Source organism: Solenopsis invicta, chromosome 7 (assembly GCF_016802725.1).
Source record: "Solenopsis invicta isolate M01_SB chromosome 7, UNIL_Sinv_3.0, whole genome shotgun sequence".
NCBI classification, from domain to species: domain Eukaryota; kingdom Metazoa; phylum Arthropoda; class Insecta; order Hymenoptera; family Formicidae; genus Solenopsis; species Solenopsis invicta.
In genome coordinates this window covers 1,832,331-1,851,023 of record NC_052670.1, presented here as the reverse complement: position 1 = coordinate 1,851,023, position 18,693 = coordinate 1,832,331, and the positions used below count along the sequence as shown (strand labels likewise).

At 39.1% G+C, this 18,693-nt stretch overlaps 1 protein-coding gene across 1 annotated transcript in view; it reads right to left on the bottom strand.

The window, feature by feature from the left end:
- The window catches only part of LOC105195052 (myocyte-specific enhancer factor 2), an 85,313-nt gene that overhangs the window by 65,101 nt on the left and 1,519 nt on the right, over positions 1 to 18,693 (bottom strand). The window lies entirely within an intron of this gene.

Below are 18,693 nucleotides of genomic sequence, written 5' to 3'. Positions count from 1 at the left end.
TCGTGCGACCCCATCCCAAAATTTTAAAGATATTACAAGCGATAAAGGAAACAGCACCTGGGTCATCATCATCCTGGGTCGTCTGGAGACTCAATCTCCAGCGCGAGTTAACGACGTCGACGTTACTACCGTCGCTGTTAAGTGCAGCCGCGGCGTCGCAGACGTCACGCGTGAATCACGCACACGCGCGTTCACCTCCCTCTCCCTTTCGCTTTTCTTTTACGTTCTCTCTCTCTCTCTCTCTCTCGCTGACTCTCCCGCTTGGTGCACGTTGCCGCGTTAACTTGAAACGCGATACTCGCCGCCGTGGTTCAGAACGCGAGGGCCGAGCGTGACGATACGAGGAGGCTGATCGGCAGCGACCGCGACGACGCGACAGAGCGGGAGAGAGAAAGAGAGAGAAAGAGAGAGAGGAAAAGGAGTAAGATCGTGGGAGGAAGAAACAACCAAAAAGGGCAGCCAAGAAGATTTAACCGGTGGAAACCGGTGAAAGTCGAGAAAACCCGCGGCACGGTGGTAATTCGTCAAGATAAGAGAAGCGAAAGCGAGAGAGGATGATAGGGGGATACGAAAAGAAAGAAGTGACACGCGAAGAACACAAGGAGAAACTTGAAAGGCGCATTCGCGCCGCGAGCACAGAGAAAGAGAGGGAGGAAGAGGGAGAAGAAGAGAGAGAGGAAGGAGAGCTGGCAGCTGCTGGGCGCGTGCGGCGTCGGACCTTTTAAGGCGCGATCACCGGACGCTCGGCGTCGCAACTGCCCTCCCCGCGTCGCTCCCGCCCTCCCTCCCTCGACCCCTCCTCACAACATTGCCACTCGCGTCCTCCGTGTGTTTCCTCTCCGCCGACCCGCCGCCCCCGACACCTTCTTGAGAAGAGCACAAACCGCGTCGCGACGGCCTCTATGAAATCTCATCCACCTCGCATCTCCCCTTTGCTTCTCTCTGCCTAATCTCTTTTTCTCCCTCTATCCTCTTTGCTATCTTCCCCTCTCCCTCCTCTTCACTCCGAGAATTCAGAGAACACACGCTGTTGCTCACGATACTTGATCGATAATATGTTGAATTTCTTTTTTCATTGTATATCATCGATTTTCGCGCAGTAAAATGAAATTCAAGATATTTACATATTTTTCTCGATATCGCATCTTTACGTAAGTACGCGCAACAATGGCCGCGTTCCAAGAATAAGGCTTTGAGAAAAAATTAAATCGAAGTCTTACACAACTTGCGAGTTCCGGAGAATAAAACGGATTTGCTTTATCAAATGTTTTGTACGTCGATGCTTTTTTATTACGTCCGCAGAACAGGAAAATATCGGGCCCTTTATTTTAAAAATTACATTATCACAGGTATTACGTTGCTTCACGGTGGATAACATCATAAAAAATGTATCATAATTCCAATGTTTTTTCACTTCAAACTTATTAAGCGTGAAAAGCGAGAAGTTCTGCTCGAAAATTGTTCCTTAATATTATATCAGTGTAACGTTGAAATATTTACGAGTTATTCTTCTAGTGGTTAATTTAACTTCGTAAACTGGCTGAATTTATAATCGATAAGAAATTAAGGACGCGCCGATAAAGACCGAAAACTGTATAAATAAAATTCATAACCGGCAGAGACGCTGAAGCACATGCGGCCGGCCGGCAACACGTAACGGCAGCTCTCTCTCTCTCTCTCTCTCTCTCTCTCTCTCTCTCTCTCTCTCTCTCTCTCCATTTCTCATACCATCCCTTCTCTACAACTTCCCCATCCTCCCCCGCGACTCCCACGCTCCTTTTATTCCACGCTCGCTGCCGGATATCGCCCGGCGCCTTGTCAGCTGACCGACACGGCTCTTCTCACGTATCGATTCGTGAGAGGTCGAGTCACGTGTTCCACGTCGTTTTCCATCTCGCGCATTTCTTCATTTTGCATAGATTATCGGTCGCGAGTGCACGCATCTCGCACAATTGAATTTCGAGATACAGGAGCGAGAAGGAGAAAGAATTCGGTTCCGAGAAGCGATTATTTTCCTGTAATCCAATCATTTTTCTCAATGCCTCGGCAAAATGTATCTTTGTTCAGTGAAATGTTCTTTCATCCATCGCCATCGTCTCGGCCATATTTCATAATTTAACGGCGAGACAACGATTGTAAACATAGTAAAGTATCAAAATTCCAACAGAAGCAGGAATAACTCTCGGAGTCAGCGGAGGTGTTCAGTAATTCAAAAAATTAATTTTCAACAGAGATTTTTCCTCGCGGAAAATTGTTTAGAAATTACTTTCTTAAAGTTCTCTAGGTCCGCTAATACGGAAGCCATTAATGCGATGCAAAGTTACCTCTTGTAAAAGCAAACTACAATCTCGTGTGACAAAACTCATAAGATAAAGGCTTGAATGTCGAAAAGAGCACAACGTATGACAATATCGAAACGACTTTCCTTTTAAAAACACACGACTGAGTTTACCAAATATTTTGAGGTATTGGCGCAATCGGGTCTGACGAGTTTCTCTCTATGCTGATGAGAACGACAGAGAGAGAGAGCGAACGAAGATAACCCAACGCTCGGATAATACTTCGGATTATCGTTGGTTTGGTGATTTAAGGAAAAATCGTCGCGAAAGCTGCGCCTTCTGTCGCTTATGTACGCGTGATTCTTTAAACTCGATCGTCAACGCGTCAGGGACATTCTTTACATCGCGCATGTAAATTTCGTGCAAATTGAATAATTACGCTCGCTCGTTACGCGCATGACGTTGTCTCACGAAGAAAAAACAAACAGTGCGAGTCGTCTTAGCATTCTAATTATCATACTTTTACATTTCAATTGCTCATAATTGTGACGTTTATTCGCAGATTATAATAGCTTACGTTGCTATAAGGTAAGAAGAAGGAATTAAATCGTAAAATATTTGAAAGGCAAAACAATGAAATTATACAAATTTATATTACATAATGAATCCTCCGATTATACCGCGTGTGAAACGTAAAGTTATCGAAAAATCAACAATTGACGAGATACTTTATACTTTATCAAAATATGCGAGAATAAAATATATAAAATATCTTGTAGATTATTAAAGAAATTATATTATGTAAAAAATCGTGTAATTCAAATTAAAAAAATAACAATTGTAGAATCTTGAAAAATTGATTTTTCCTCGAAAATTTATTTTATTGGTCTCTCTTCGGATCACACAACCCTTGCATGAACATTTTTTCCTCAAAGATTTTGTTTTTTTTTTCATGATATTTTATCGGTTCGATACTGTTTGCTCACCCTGTATATGTACACACATAAATATGCGATATATCGATTGTATACGTATTGGAGAACAGCAGACAATTCTCTAAACATTTATAAAGAATTGTATATAATTATGCACATTATATTTTTATTATACATTAAGAAAAATAATGTTAACTTGACTGAATTCTTCAATTCAATTGAATATTTTTTCAATTCAAGTATTTAAATACTTATACATATAATTGCTTAAATTAAAGTCCAAATATTTTATGTATTTAAGTTAGATACATAAATACTTGAAGTGAAAAAATTTAGTCAATTTAACCTTTTTCTCAGTATACGTATATATGCGTTCATATACGTGTAATAGAAAATATTTTGCGGAGGTATGCGCCGCGCGTAATATAAACAAAATAAATTTTTTAAAGAATCTATGCTATCAAGTACAAATAAAAAGTCTGCATTTGGCGCGTTCCAGATTCCATAGATAACGTAACAATGAGCACATATTTATATAAGGGCTAGTTCAGGCACACGGTTGCTTCGATTTAAAAATGATGAATAATCAAAACGGTATGCGATGTACACAGTGATACAGTCACGGAGCTCTTTAAAAGCCTTGGAAAACGAGCTCTGAATTGAAGAAATCAAATTTAGTCTCATTATCTCGGGCGGGCTAGATTACCGTTAAAGAAGCGGGGTTCTCGATTACTGTAATAACTTAACTGGCAACAACGTTTTCGCTATACGTGGTTCGCGTGTCGTTATTTCGCCACTTTATTCCTACTGCAAGGAAGAAATCAAGGCGGAAATTCTATTTCGGTGAGACGTACGGCGTCATCAAAAGCGAAGTTCTGAAAGGAGCAAAAATTTAACAACTTTCGCCTCCCCCCTTGCCGCATCAAAATTGTAATAAAAAAAAAAGAAAAACGAAGCTCTTCCATTATATTATTCAACGTCGAAAGGAATCGAGACCGTTGCATGTGCACGTGTGGTTTGTGTCGGCGAGGATCAGTAACTCTTATCTCGATATCGAGCGCGCGTTTCGTTTCCTCTGCCATACGTAATCCGCGAAGTAGTGGAAGCAGTAGCGAAGAAAGGCAAGAAGAAGAGGTCGAGGGTCAGGTAGGGATGGACGGGAGAAGGGTGCGGGATACCGCCCCATCCTCCTGCCACAGGTACACCTCGCGCACCTACGCGACGGCGACGACGGCGGCGGCGGCGGCGGTGGCGGTGGTGGTGGTGGTGGTGGCGGCGGCGGCATTATACGGCCGGAAAGGTGTATCATGCATGCGCGCAGCACACGGCGCGGCACGCGGCATACAGGTAAAAGAAACGTCGCCATGGAAACGACCATGGCCACCCTCAATCAATACACGCGACGGGGTGTCGGTCGTTCGGTCGGTCGGTCGGTCGGTCGGTCGGTTGGTCGGTCGGTCGGTCGGTCGGTCGGTTGGTTGGTCGGTCCGTCGTCCGTCCGTCCGTCCGTCCGTTCGTTCGTTTGGTCGGCCGGTAGGTCGGTGACGCAGGCGAAAAGCCCACGTGGTCCTATCGGCCACGTGCGAGAGCACTCTTCGCTTTTTCCCACTTTTAAGTACCTCTTGCCCCTGCCAGCCCCTCTCCACTTCACTCCTCCTCCTCTTTTTCCTTGCTCTAACCCAGATCGCCCTGTAATTCTCCTCTTTCCTCTCGGGCGCGAATGGTGTTTTCATTCGACGTGCTTCCGCCAGCATGCCCGCGTTTGGGATGACCGACGCACGCGAGTCGCGATGAGATGTTCTGTGCCAGCTAGCAAGATACTTTTGACACACGCGAATCGCACGTGAAGAGAGAGAAAGAGAGAAAGAGAGAGAGCGGGGAGGAAACAAATCACCGTCCGGGATTCTTGTCTAATCGGACATGCACCAACCGTACCAATTCACTTTCGATGGGAAAGAACGTATCGCGTCTGAAGATTTGCGAATGAAGAGACCGTTCGCGTAGCCGTAAAGTAAATCCAATCCGTCGGACGAGGTGGATTAAGTCTAATATTATTTTTTTTTTATAAAAAAAATTTACCTGAAAGCGTGTATAAGAAGAGAGACGTGCGCTCGCTAATCTGCGAGTTGTCCCGCAACCGCTGCCAATTATCGGAAATCACAAACCCTGCAAGTCAGATCAACAAGAATGTCGCTCGCTCGAAGAGACATTGATGGTAGTCGAGTTACAAGCAATTAAACTTTAAAGGTCTCTGTAAATTAAACTTAGGGAGGGGGAGGCATAAATAGATAGCGCGACGGCATCCTCCTCTGCGTTCGATTTTAAATGAGCTGCGGTTTAATAAATCATTAGGAGGTGATTCCGTTGCCAGAGATATTTGTATAATAAATTCAAAGTGCAAACCGTAAACGGACGGTTTAATGGTTGCGTTCAGCGGAAAAAGCAGCTTTGCAACCGTTGCAAGATTCTTTAATACGATTGGTTTTTCCCCCTCAGTTTCTATCGGATGTAAATGTATGATATTAAAGAACTTTGCAACAGTCGCAGAGCTGCTTTTTTTCGCTGAACGTAGCCAACGAGACGAGGATCAAAATCGTATCGAAACGAGAACTGGATAGAATGGTTTCTTCTTCTTCGCTGATATCGATTGTAACTCTTCTCGATTGTTTTACCACGTCGCGATTGGATCCTTCGTCCTTTTTCCTGATTTCTCGTGGTGGCACGACCATTCGTGTAAATCGACACTTCTTCAACTGGATGCAGACAGCTCGCATGTCCAAACAGCGAATCCTGTGCCGATATGTACATAGGTATATCGATCGTTCGAATTTTACGATCCATAAACTTGCAACCAACTTTCATCAATCGCAATTTTCCTTCTCTCTTTGATCCTTTATCTCGTTTAATAAGATAAAAGCTTGTGTCAAGGTAAAATTTCAGCGCTCAAATAATTTTAACAAGGCAGTTCAGAAATCCTTTATTTTCCCCAAAGTAGACAATTTAATGGCATTAATACTGCACTTGTGAGTTATGCGAGCGACCCAATCTCGTTTTAATAATTTTAAGAAATTTTAAGTATTTCAAGAAATATAAAGTCAGAAGAAAAAAATAATAACCCATTTTAGAGTGAACAGGTCTCGGTTTACACTCATCGATCTTTAACTAAATTTAGCTAAATTTTAATGTATGAGTAGCTCATTTATTTTAAAATTACTACCTCTCCGTATTCTAATTTTTAATCCACATTATTATTAATATTACATGTTTTTACTTCAATGATAAAAAAAGAGCTCTTAATAAAACCAGAAATTGTGCAAAAAAAAAAAAGAAAAAGCCAGAATACTCGATTATCTATTCCCGCTTTATTGAGATTGGTTAAATTATATTATCTTCCTTATATATGTATTATAATTTAGATTTATCTATAAAATCTTATGCACATTTTATGAAGCGTATCATATAAGCGGAGAAATCGCAGCCTCCTCTCCCCACTCCTCCCCTCCACCGTATTCGACGTTGGATCCGTCAAACTAAAATTAGGGTGACAAGTTGGGCATCTCTCATCTTCATCAAGTATTTATATAATGTAACTACGTGCAATTATATATTCATTATAACATCCGCAGTAAAGTTTCAAATTTCTATTTCCTTTTCTCCCCATCCTTGTCCCCCCTCGAGTTGACGATTAAAGAAAATCCGATGCTGTATCACGGAGATATGCGTTTCGCTATTTTCACGCGTCCGCGTCGCGCGACCGTGGTTGGGACCGCGATGATGCACGTATATTTGAAAGTCGCAATATCGGTCAGGAAGCGAGGCGGGGCGCGTCCGCCGGAGATGCGCAGGGATCGCCGTACACGTGCGAGCCACACGTGATAAAGGGTAAAGCCAGCAAAGGGAGAGAGACAGAGCGAGCGAGAGAGAGAGAGAGAGAGAGAGAGAGAGGCGAAGAGAGGATGCACCTTCCTCTTGCTCGAGCGCACCGCATCGACTTACGTCATTCGATAATGTTCCCTTTGCATCGGTGACCGATGCAAGCACGGTGATGAACATCGGCAAGGTGCAACGGTGGTAACTCCTGCCGGGTGAGCGGCGCCCTTACAGCGTCGCTCGCTCTGCGCGTTTCACACGCGTGAAGGAGCGAAAAAAAGGGGCAGGTCGGTCGGCCGGACGAACGGATGAACGGACGGACGGACAGACGGACGAACGAACGAACGAACGAACGAACGAACGAACGAACGAACGAACGGACGGACGGATGGACGGACGGACGGACGGATAGATGGATGGACGAACGGACGACGGACCGACGGACCAACGGATGGACGAACGGACGGACAAACGAACGAAGGAACGAGTGAATGAAAGAACAAACGCAAGAACGAAAGAGCGAATGTACGTACGGGCATCTTGCCCGCAATTGCGCACGAGAACCGATGGACTTGCGTCATTTGACGCTCTGTCTCGCTCTCTGCCTCCCTCTCTCTTTCTCTCTCTCTCTCTCTCTCTCACTCCGTCTCTCTTCTCTCTCTCTCTCTCTCTCTCTCTCTCACTCCGTCTCTCTTCCCATCGTAACAAGCGATACGCGCGGACATCGCAATTTACTCCTCTTGCGACGCGATGACACGTGCACACCGTTCACGGGGGTGGGCGGAAGAATGCACCCGGGGGTTTGCGCCAGCACACGCCGAAGATTTACGTCAGTCCTGACCCGACGCGCGCCCTCAAGGTCGCCGAAGGCGCGCGCGGCGATCATCGCCGAAGGGCGTCCGCCGAAAGAGAGTATAAGTATAATAGAAATAGTAACGAGCATAGTTAATCGCGTTAGCCTGTTATCATTGTTTGCCGAGCGACCCTGGGCGATATGAGACGGTAATCTTACGCAACAGTTATGTTCCTCGATTTCGCGACCTTTGATCCTTAATTAGTCCTCTGAAATGGAATTTTATTTATTATGTCTGATAAAGGGGAATTTGTCTCCATTATATTAATCATTGGAAAGGGCTTACGGCTATATTTAGCCAAAAAATAAAAATCTTTAGTACGTAATACAATTTTTATGAGTGCATTTTGAACGAAGAAACCTCTTTCTTAATTATGTGTAACAAAGTTTAGTAATTATCGTTGGACAAGAAACATCATATTTAAATTAATAAAATTCTCATAATGTAGTAACGCGTTCTGCACCGAGATTTAATCATTTTAATGCTACCGTAAAATAATTAATAAAGAAATTTCCTAAAGTTAATACTCCTCAAATCAATGGGTAAAATCTGAAAATTACTTTATATTCGATAAAAATCAACATTAGTAATAAACGCTATAAAATTAATTATTAATAACATTGGTAATAACTGTTTCTGTTTGTATGAATACAAATTATCCCGAATATTATTTTTCCTGCAAACTAAACAAATATCGTTTAAGAAAAATTATTGCCATTAAAACATTATTAAGTATTAAACAAATGTCAATGTATTAGTTTTAATTGTAATTTTCCCATTTAATATATAATTCCCGATATCAATCACTTAAATTTCAATAATAATAAAGATTTAGATCAAATTACAAATTAGATAGAAGATAACAGATAGTTCTTAAAATTTCTAATTTGATTTAAAAAATCTTGGATATATTTATGTGTGACATCTATAATAAGATTGTTCCATATGATTTTTCTGTATATACAGTCTTTTATGGATCATTTAATTGTATCGAGTTCTTTTACATTAGAGCAAAATGAAGCAAAAAAAAAAGGTATATCTCGCGGTTTTATTTCCATAAAATATATATTGCGAGTGTCAAAATTAGTATAATTTCTATCAAATTTTCCCCTAATATACTTATCTCATATATTCCATCGCGGACTTCTATCTTGCTTCTAAAAATACGAGCAAACTAAATTATTGAAGTGCGCGTCAGAATTCTAGAGTACCTGGATCAAATAAGTCAACGCTTCGTCTTGTCTAAATCACATCCAGTGTGTTTTAATTATTCATTATTATTATAATAGTTGACATTCTTTATCGCTAAAAAATAATAATTGCTACTACAAATGACGTTTGTTAAAATTCTTATAATAGCATTGCTGTTATAAAAAATGTAGGGACATATTTTTGTTTTGTATGCCGATTTTATGACGCAAAGAAAGAAGTCGGAAAGGAGATAATTCAGATTTGCTATACTTGCATACATTAATCATTAATTACCACGCAATATTTAATCTATAGAACGCGTGCAGTGACACAACCTTTTTACATTAATAATGCAATATGTAGCATCGGCACAATTTCCATTATTAATTTACTGCCTGATTCACGCGAGCATAATATCGCGAAGGCAACATATATTACATAATTGATGCAATACCCAGAAACGCGTTGTAATAATAAGTAGCAAATAATGAAACATTATTTATTCTGTATTTTTAACGTGAAAATGATGCATTCTTCATACAGATTTATTTTGATTCATTTAAATAGAGATGTAAAAAAAATTCTCCACGTTGTTGATATCCGTGTAATTTATAATCTAAATATCGGAAGATCTCAAGTCTGCAAACTAACCGCAAAGTTGTCTGCGAAACAAAATTACATTTTCTTCGCACTGCTAATATCGATTTTAGGTGGAAGCATACTCGTATTTTTGAAATTCGAGCAAGCGACAGTTCAGCCTCTTGCAGCAGAAACTGTAGCTCGTTCGTTATTGGCGTTGCCGTTCGGATCTTGGCTCGATCAAAGTAACCGAAGCGACGCAACGAATCTTATACATAAATCAAGGGCTTATTTGGTGCGATAAGAATCATTCCCCTTCAGATCCATTCATTTGTGACACATGACACGCTCGCGTAATAACGTTCCCAAAACACCTGACGTCAGCAAAATTGGATCCGATACCCGCGGGAAAATGATCGATGGAACCATTCTTCGTTGTCGCCGGTCGCTATCGCCATCATCGACATCGACGTCGAGCGTCGTCGTCGTCGTCGTCGTCGTCGTCGTCGATGGCGGCGCAAATCGATCGGCGACCGCGCGACGCGCACAGCAGAGTTTCTTCCTTCGTAGAATTTTTATGAACCCGCGAGCTTTTTCGGGCGCGGCGAGAGAGATATCCGCGCGTCTAGAAATCAGGTCCCCGTGAAATATACATACGTGCGGTGCGATTTCCAAAAATGTCCGCAGATAATTCCGTCGTGAGTTTTGCCGCGCGCTGTCTAACCGCACACTTTAGCGGCCGCGCTAAAGAATTAAAGCGTGAATGATACAGAGAGCGCGAGACGCTAATGGGGTCGTTTTAATATAGCGTACGCGCAAGACGAGAATATTCGAAAACGGGTTTCGATCACCGTTCGATATGAATAGGCGCCCGTAAACGCGATTAAGTGATTTTAAGTACGCCCCGAACAACCCTTGCCAAAGCCGAAGACGAGAAGAACGGAGCGAGATTTTACGCGCGCGCAATTCCTCTATGAATTGCATACGGGTGATCTTTTTTTATAATCGATTAAGCATGTTTTGGCTATACAGTATCAACTAGGTTTATGTTTTTTTTTTCCTAATCAACAAGAACAAAATTTGGTCCTGAAACTAGCTGCAAAGAAGAAAATAATGAAACATTTGGCTTATAATGATTTTTGCGGCAAAAATTAAGCTAAATTTTGCTGCAGTTTTAAATAAGTAATTTTTAACCGAGTAAGTGATCTGAATAAATCTTTGCACGAATAGTTTATTAGATGCTATTTTATTAGCATACAGTAAAAATTTTAAATCAATTCGTTATACTAATTCTTCATCAAATTTACAAATAAATATTACAAAACGCATTTCTTTACAAGAAAATCAAGAGAAAAAAAATTAAATAACTTTTAAACCAATAAATAACTCGTGCCCAAATTTTATACAGATGCTCAAGCGTAACGAGTGATTGAGACATTACGAGGTAATGTCATCGTCAAGTCGTCACTGTAAAAAAATCAAAGTAACGACGACTCGTTTACTTGTAACGTATCACCTCCCATCCCTCCCGAAGTCCATCGTACTTTAACCGAGATCGATTGAGGAATCGTGGCTTTTAAATCTTTAAGATTTTTGCATCTCCAAGTAGACGCGTTTGACGTAGATCCGAGTATAAAAGAATGATGCATCGCCGACACGTCCACGAGGTATGTGTCTTCCGTGTTATAATCCGTTGCGGCCGACGTCTCGTATCCGTTTTGCGGGCGATAGTCACCAGACTATAATCCCGTCGTATACCTTGCGTAACGCGCTCGCTTGAAGTAGTCGACGTACATGAGAGTTTATGTGCGCGGATAGGTAAGTTCTCGGCGGTATCTTCTGTGTATACTAATTGATACTGTGTTTTGCGTGTTGCTTGGTAAACAGGTAAACAGAGTGCGTCAATTGATCGATATCTTGCGCCGGTGACAAAATACGCGACTTGGTTTTTCCCTTGTCCTCCGATTAACGAGCTAATATGTGGTAGTACCCACGATATGTATCGGAACAGAAGAAAAAGTCAATAAAACATTGCTTTTTGGACATTGTACATTATTTCACGTCTATACAACGTGCGCTTATGATTATATGTATCTTGCTTTAGAAACGATAAATGTATTTATAAATTATATAATTATTTTATATATATAGATAATTATAAACAAGGAATTTCATGTAACATAAAGGTAGGGAACTTTTAGAAATAAATTTAGTATACATATAAATAACACAAAAAGTTCTTGTACACTACAACTCAATTCGGCCTGTGTTATAATAAATAATAATATTATCTATATTTCAATGATTAAGATATTTTTATTTATATTTAGAATAGGCAAAAAATACCGGACATTTATAACTTCATTAGTGAATTTTACGATTTTATAATTTTATTAGATGAATATTATTTTCTTAATTATATTATTTATTAAAAATTTCACTTTAGAACTTGGGCAAATTAATTAGCGGCGGTACAAAAAGCAGTAGCCTGTTTACAAGCAGTAGATAGACATTTTAGAAAAATAATATAATTAAGGAAGTAATATTCACCTGATAAAATTATTGAGTAATGAAATTTTCACTAATAGAAGCTATAAATGGCTGTCATTTTTTGCCTATTACAATATTAATAAAGTTATCTATATCTCGATAATAGCCGAATTGACCTATAAGTTATATTAACTTTTTGCGTTATATTTGTGTCCTGAATTCATTTAGAAGTTACGCCCACATGTTATGAAACCCGTGTGCAAAATGTGTAATGCATATTTTGCATTAATACATATTGTATTATATAATTGCACACGTATATGTTTCTGTATTAGTATGTGCGTTAGCAAGAACTTTGTATGTAATACGTAATGTATGCGAAAATCAGGTTCGATATTGAATTCGTTAGTCACCGTCGCTGATGTCATCCCATCGAGAGTCTACGACAAAAAAAATGTTAGGATAATGTAATATAGATACTTCTTATCGCGCCTGCCTCGCTTATTAAAATGAGAAAAGAACTCTGGTCTCTGACTACGCGAGAGCGTACGTTAACGCTGATGACAGGTACATACAAATTTGTGCAAGTCTAGAACACGTTGATAAGATCACACCGCGCGATAGGAAACCGTTTTCTTGCGTAATCGAAAATTAGATGCGCGCTCTCTTTAAATATTGTTTATTTGCAGCGGGATTATCGGCGCTAGATAAAATATCAAAAACCAACAGAGAATTAACGAATCTGCAATTTCTAATCTCGCGATTGAGTCAACGAGATATTTTGTATCGCGATCGTAATTCGTGTTGTGCTTTGATGGATTGATGGCATAATTAAAAATTGCCGCGAGATTATTGAACAAAAATGTGAATACTTTTGTGCGAGAATAATAAAACAAATTTAATATTTCTCGTCGAAAATATAGTATAACATTTTTCATTCTTAATATCATATTTCTCGATTTATGTCGCGATTTACGTGACACTTTCTAAAAGTAATATTTTGTTAACAAAAACAAAAAAAAAACAACGCTTCTACATCTCCTGACATATTTTTGTGTTTCCTCGTAAAATATTTCTACATCCGCACATTTTTCATACATAATTTGCATTGCTAATAATCAAGTGACCTTCATAAGTCATTATGTCATTATATTTTAATTGCGTTACATTTATGTAAAACCGGTTATCACGTACAACGAATTCAACGAGCAACAATCAATGACATATGAAAACTACCATGTAATCGAATATTAATTCGATACTTACGACTTTATGCGTATGTAAACATGTTATTTCATAAACATCATCGATTATAATTCTTCGGCGACTATACTTATTAAGTCGTCGCCGAGTCGCTTAAAAGCTATGTAATCAAACACGGACTTTGCGTTCCAACTACCACGTGCTTTTATCGACGAATACTTACAAGTGCTAAGTACTTGCTCGACAACGACGGTAATACTGCGATTGCCCTCTCGGATATTAATTCTCCTTAAGTGACATTTCTCTCGGGGACTCGGTGTGTTACGATGTATCTTTACGACTATGTAACGATTAATTATTGTCCAGTTTGGATTTTCCGCAATTGAAGTTTCCTCTTCTCCAATCCGCAGATCTTGACAGAACGTGACGATCTCTCAGCGTATTTCTGAGATGTGCACTTTTTACAATTTACACGGATGAACGAAACTTGCGATTTAACCGCGAATTCCGAACGGCTTAATTTAGAGGGGTTCTCGTGACAAAGATACTCTCCGTAATTTACCATTGTTTTCCGAATTGAAGATTATACACGGAATTGTATTAAAATTGCGAATCAATCTCGGAAAAAAATTGTAACTTTTTAATCGGCTTTTTTCCTCTTCGATTCTAATCGAAAGGTTTGATTGAAATCAAGATAAAAGTTAACGCTTTAGAGCACTTTTCAAAGTTAGCAAATAGAATATGATCCTTTTTTTTACACATTTTTTGCATATAAATATCCGAAATAAAGTTAAAATTCAATTATCGGTTATTGATTTCTCGATTAAATAGTTTCATATTCATTAAGTTCAGATTGTATCTAAAAATCTGCCGAGTGAGATAAATGTAACGCAAGTAAAATACGAATCATCGAAAGATAAATTACATTGAAAAAAAATGGAGCAAGTGCTTTTTCTCTCTCGAGCGAATATAAATAAAAACGTAAAATATTTCTTAAACTCGAAATCGGAGCATTTGCCTTTACGAGTAATAAACCTACAGAAAATATACTTCGAACTCATAGGTGTGCAATAAAAAACAACAGTGTATAATAATCTTATCCTTTTAAGACTGAGTTATCGCCACCACTCCTATTAGTTTCGAGAGAAATGTTCCATAGTACAAAGTAACGAGATAATTTTTACACTAAGACAAAAAATTACTTCATTTAAATAATTTAATGTAATTAGTACTATTCAAATACTTGGTTATTTTACTTCAAATCAGTAATATTGACCACAAAAAACTAATATTCGCAATACTGTTTGATGTAAATAAGTGAATAGTAAATATAATATATAATATGTATATAATGAAAGAAAAAATTACTAAATTTTAATAAATATTTGTTTAAATAGTTGCAATAAAATATTTACTAAACGTAAATAAACATTTGCGTACTGTAAGTAAACATTTCATTGCAACTATTCAAACAAATATTTATTAAAATTTAGAAATTTCTCTCAATGCAATATACGTAAATAATATATAACATATCTACTTGAATCAGATAACGTTTTTGATCCGTATATTTTACGAATGCTTTTGCCCTCATCGACCGCTTCATCTTCGTGGAAGCGAAGGATCAACGAAACTCTCAGCGCGAAAGGGATGCTCAAGCGCTTCCTCGCAATTGGCCTTACGCAAACAGGACGTCTTACCATCAACATACAAGTAGATCTTGAACTAATTGTTCCCGATAATTAGGATTTCAGAGCGTGCGCGCACCTTAAAGACGGCAGGCCGCCGAATAATTAAGCGAGTTTGCGCACCCGAGTAGAATGGAGCGAGTAAACGTTTAGGTCATCGCAGGTTCGCCCGTGGATTTGCATAGTCTCAGGGACCCACATTGTGACGCGCTTTGTACTGCGTGAGGTCATACCGAGGGGCCGCGTACGGTATTGTCGCGTGGCACATATTATTATACGTGTTGTGTAGGTCTAGGTTTTACCCTTCTCTCCCTCGCCCCACGCGAGATGGCTGAGATGTTCGGCACCGATAAACCGGCATCCGATAAGGTTACCGAAACGCGCGTGGAAGATCAAACGCGTGTCTCGCACGCTTTTTGCCTTTGCCGGCGCGAAAGAGTGATAGAGGGGGAAAAAATGCGAGTGCGTGTGAAAAACGCGTTCCCCCTCCCTCATCCCCTCTCTCTCTCTCTCTTTCTACCGAAACTCTTCGCGATATGATAAACGTTGAACGATATACAAACAAAATGATAACGCGAATCCGAAGTCTGTCTCAAACGATTTATAATTTCGCGACGAAATCGGAGACGAAACTCCGTGTGTATATTTAATAATTTGATATACGGTTACACACGAGGTGTCCTAATAATAATAAATCACGACGGTGGAACTGGGTAGTTGAGAAAAAAAATGGAAAAATCGGACTCTACACCGATAGATATTCGTACGTTGGCCGATTACGTAAGCCCGGAGATTTCGAAAAGATTAGTTTGTCCATGTAATTATGCGAGAAACGGAGTTTTGAGATGTTGTACGTCTTTTTAAGATCACGCCTTTGGCGCCTGACTAACGTTACTTGCGTTATCATTTTTTTTTTTTTTTTTTGATCGTGATTTTCCTCGCGAACGCTACCGAAAGAAATGATGCGTTTTCATAAAGAGTTTTTCATAAAGATTTAATTAGCTAAATAAGATAAATGAGACCTTTGAGAATATGGGGCATTGTATTTTCAATTGTATAGATAATAATTAATTGCATAAAATTGTTAATTAGCTCTACTATCAGAAAATTATTACACTGTCCCGTTTACTCAACGAATTCGATCACTTTACCTGACCTCTTTGTAAATTGCCTCGTACAATATTAAAGGGCAGAATAGCATATAATTATACATATATAAACAAGCAATCAATTTTTAAGACTAAATCTTTTCGACCCAGTTCCATATTTTTTTAATTAATCCGAAAGAAACACGGTTAAAAGAGTAAAACTTCAAACGCGAATCTGGTTATAAATGCTTCATTGTTGACCTGATTTTTTTCCCTTTTTTTCTTACAAAACATGCAGCGGCGCATACACACATACACACATACACACGTGCGCATGCAAAACAATCAAGCGATAACAGACTAATAAAAAATGCTGTAAAACTTTTACTATTCTTTTAGTAGAACATCTTTCAATTGATTATGTAATTGATGTTGAAGGAAGAAATTTGCTCTTCGCACTATTTTCCGAAGTTGATCTTTGTTCCTTAAAACTTTATCGTTTCTCTTGACCAACGTTACTGCCTAATTTAAATATTATCGAGTTACCGTGAACAGTTTTAAAGAGCAAAGTAAAAAAACAGATCTCCTCCTGCAGCATCTTTTAAACATCTTTCAGTATCTCTTAAAAAGTTGAGCAGGTTAACGTCTTTTAACTAAATTACGTTAAAGTTAATGACTTACAAAATTGATTTAGGTACGCGAAAACTAAGTCAATTAAAAGTTACATTAAGGTTGAATTAACTTAAATTAAATTCCAAGGTAATTTTGAAAAGCATCATTCATTATTTAAATTACAAATTTCTAATTTTTTAAAGTTAGATTACTCAAAACAATTAATATGGATCATATTTTTAATATTTTATTAGTAAATTAATTTGATATGAAATAACAAAGAAATACTGTTCTTCGTAGAAATGTATTCTTTTTCTTTCAGTTATTTGTTCTTTTATATAGATAAAGTTTTAATTCAGAAAAAAAAGTTAAAGTTTGTGTTTTTAACAATCGTTAGTTAAAAATTAAATCATCTGAAAACGTCTAATTAAAAGTTATTAACTTTTTAACTAGTTATCTTCCAACCCTGCTTAAAAGATATTCTGCTAGAAGAACGAAATAATATTGCATAGATAACTATTTAAGTTTTTATGTGACTTTATCCGAAACAAGGATAAAATTTGTATTAAAGACAAATGATGAGACAATCTTTTAATGATGAAATAAATAATGACTCCCCCAGATATATTCACGTTAATTTGTTTATCCCCAGTAAATTGTTTTTTTTTTCTTTTATAAACACATTTGACCTTTTCTAATTCATTTCTGAAGTTTAAATATTCTCCAGCTTGATCTAATATTTACATAAAAACTGATCTCGCGTCTAATCGCGCGTTTTGTATTACAAATGCATTAACGAGGTCGACATTGGCATCGGAAACAAAATTGCATTCGCGCACAGATTTCTGCATTACCGGTCGTGATTTGGCGAAGGCGGAATAGTACTCGCTGCAGATGGCGGTACGAAACGGAGCGTTGCAAGACAACACGTTATGTTTTATAATATTTAACAACAATCACACACACACATACGGTAACACGATAGGGGTTCGATATCGCGAAGGCAACGTCGCTGTGTCTTTATCAGCTTAAAGCACAAGCGAATTTACAATATAATTTCATTGTCGAAAAAAAAAAAGACTCCTCGCGCTCCGCCAAATGCGCCTCCGCAAACGCATTCGATATTATGTTTAATAAATACTTTACGCGTTCTTTCCAATTGTTACGAATCAATAATCAATGTGCGATTTAATTATTCTTCGACGACGTAAAGTCGGAATTCGCCGTCGCAATAGTAACATTATCATTCGTAGAGAGACAAGTTCGCCATAAATAAAAAGAAATACAAAGAAAGAGAAGCTTGCGTAAAATTAATGCCTGGTATTCGCGACTGATACACCCAATCGTCATTTGCGTCGCATTAAAAAATATGCGCACAGACCCAAAATGTGTGTGATCGCCATGTAAACCGAACGGATAAATATTTATTAAGAAATCGTAAGGAATTGCACGCACGCACGTACGCACGTAACAAACACGCGTCACGTTTCCATGCATACGTTATTAATGATCTCTATGTTAAATTGCCGTGCAGCAGTTGCAGCGTAAAAAAATCTCGCGGATAGCACACGAGAGAATCGGCCGATGATAATGATCGCTCGGCGATAAATCATCTCGTGTAACAACGAGATAATAAGCAGTAATGGCACGCGGTCGTAACGTCTCGGGTCGAAGCAACTAGTGCCAACAAATCCCTCCTCCCCCTCCCCAGGCGTGGTTCCTCCCTCGCACCGCAGAATTTCGCGGGGACGGGCCTTCGACGGCGCTTCCGACGGTCGGTCGAGAGCGAGGGAGGAGATTCCTCGAACGCAGTCGAGGAGTCGAGGAGTCGAGGCGTCGGAGCTCCATATTGAAGAGCATCAGCTGGTCCGAATCCCCGGATTCTCCCGGCGACCGCGAGGCAT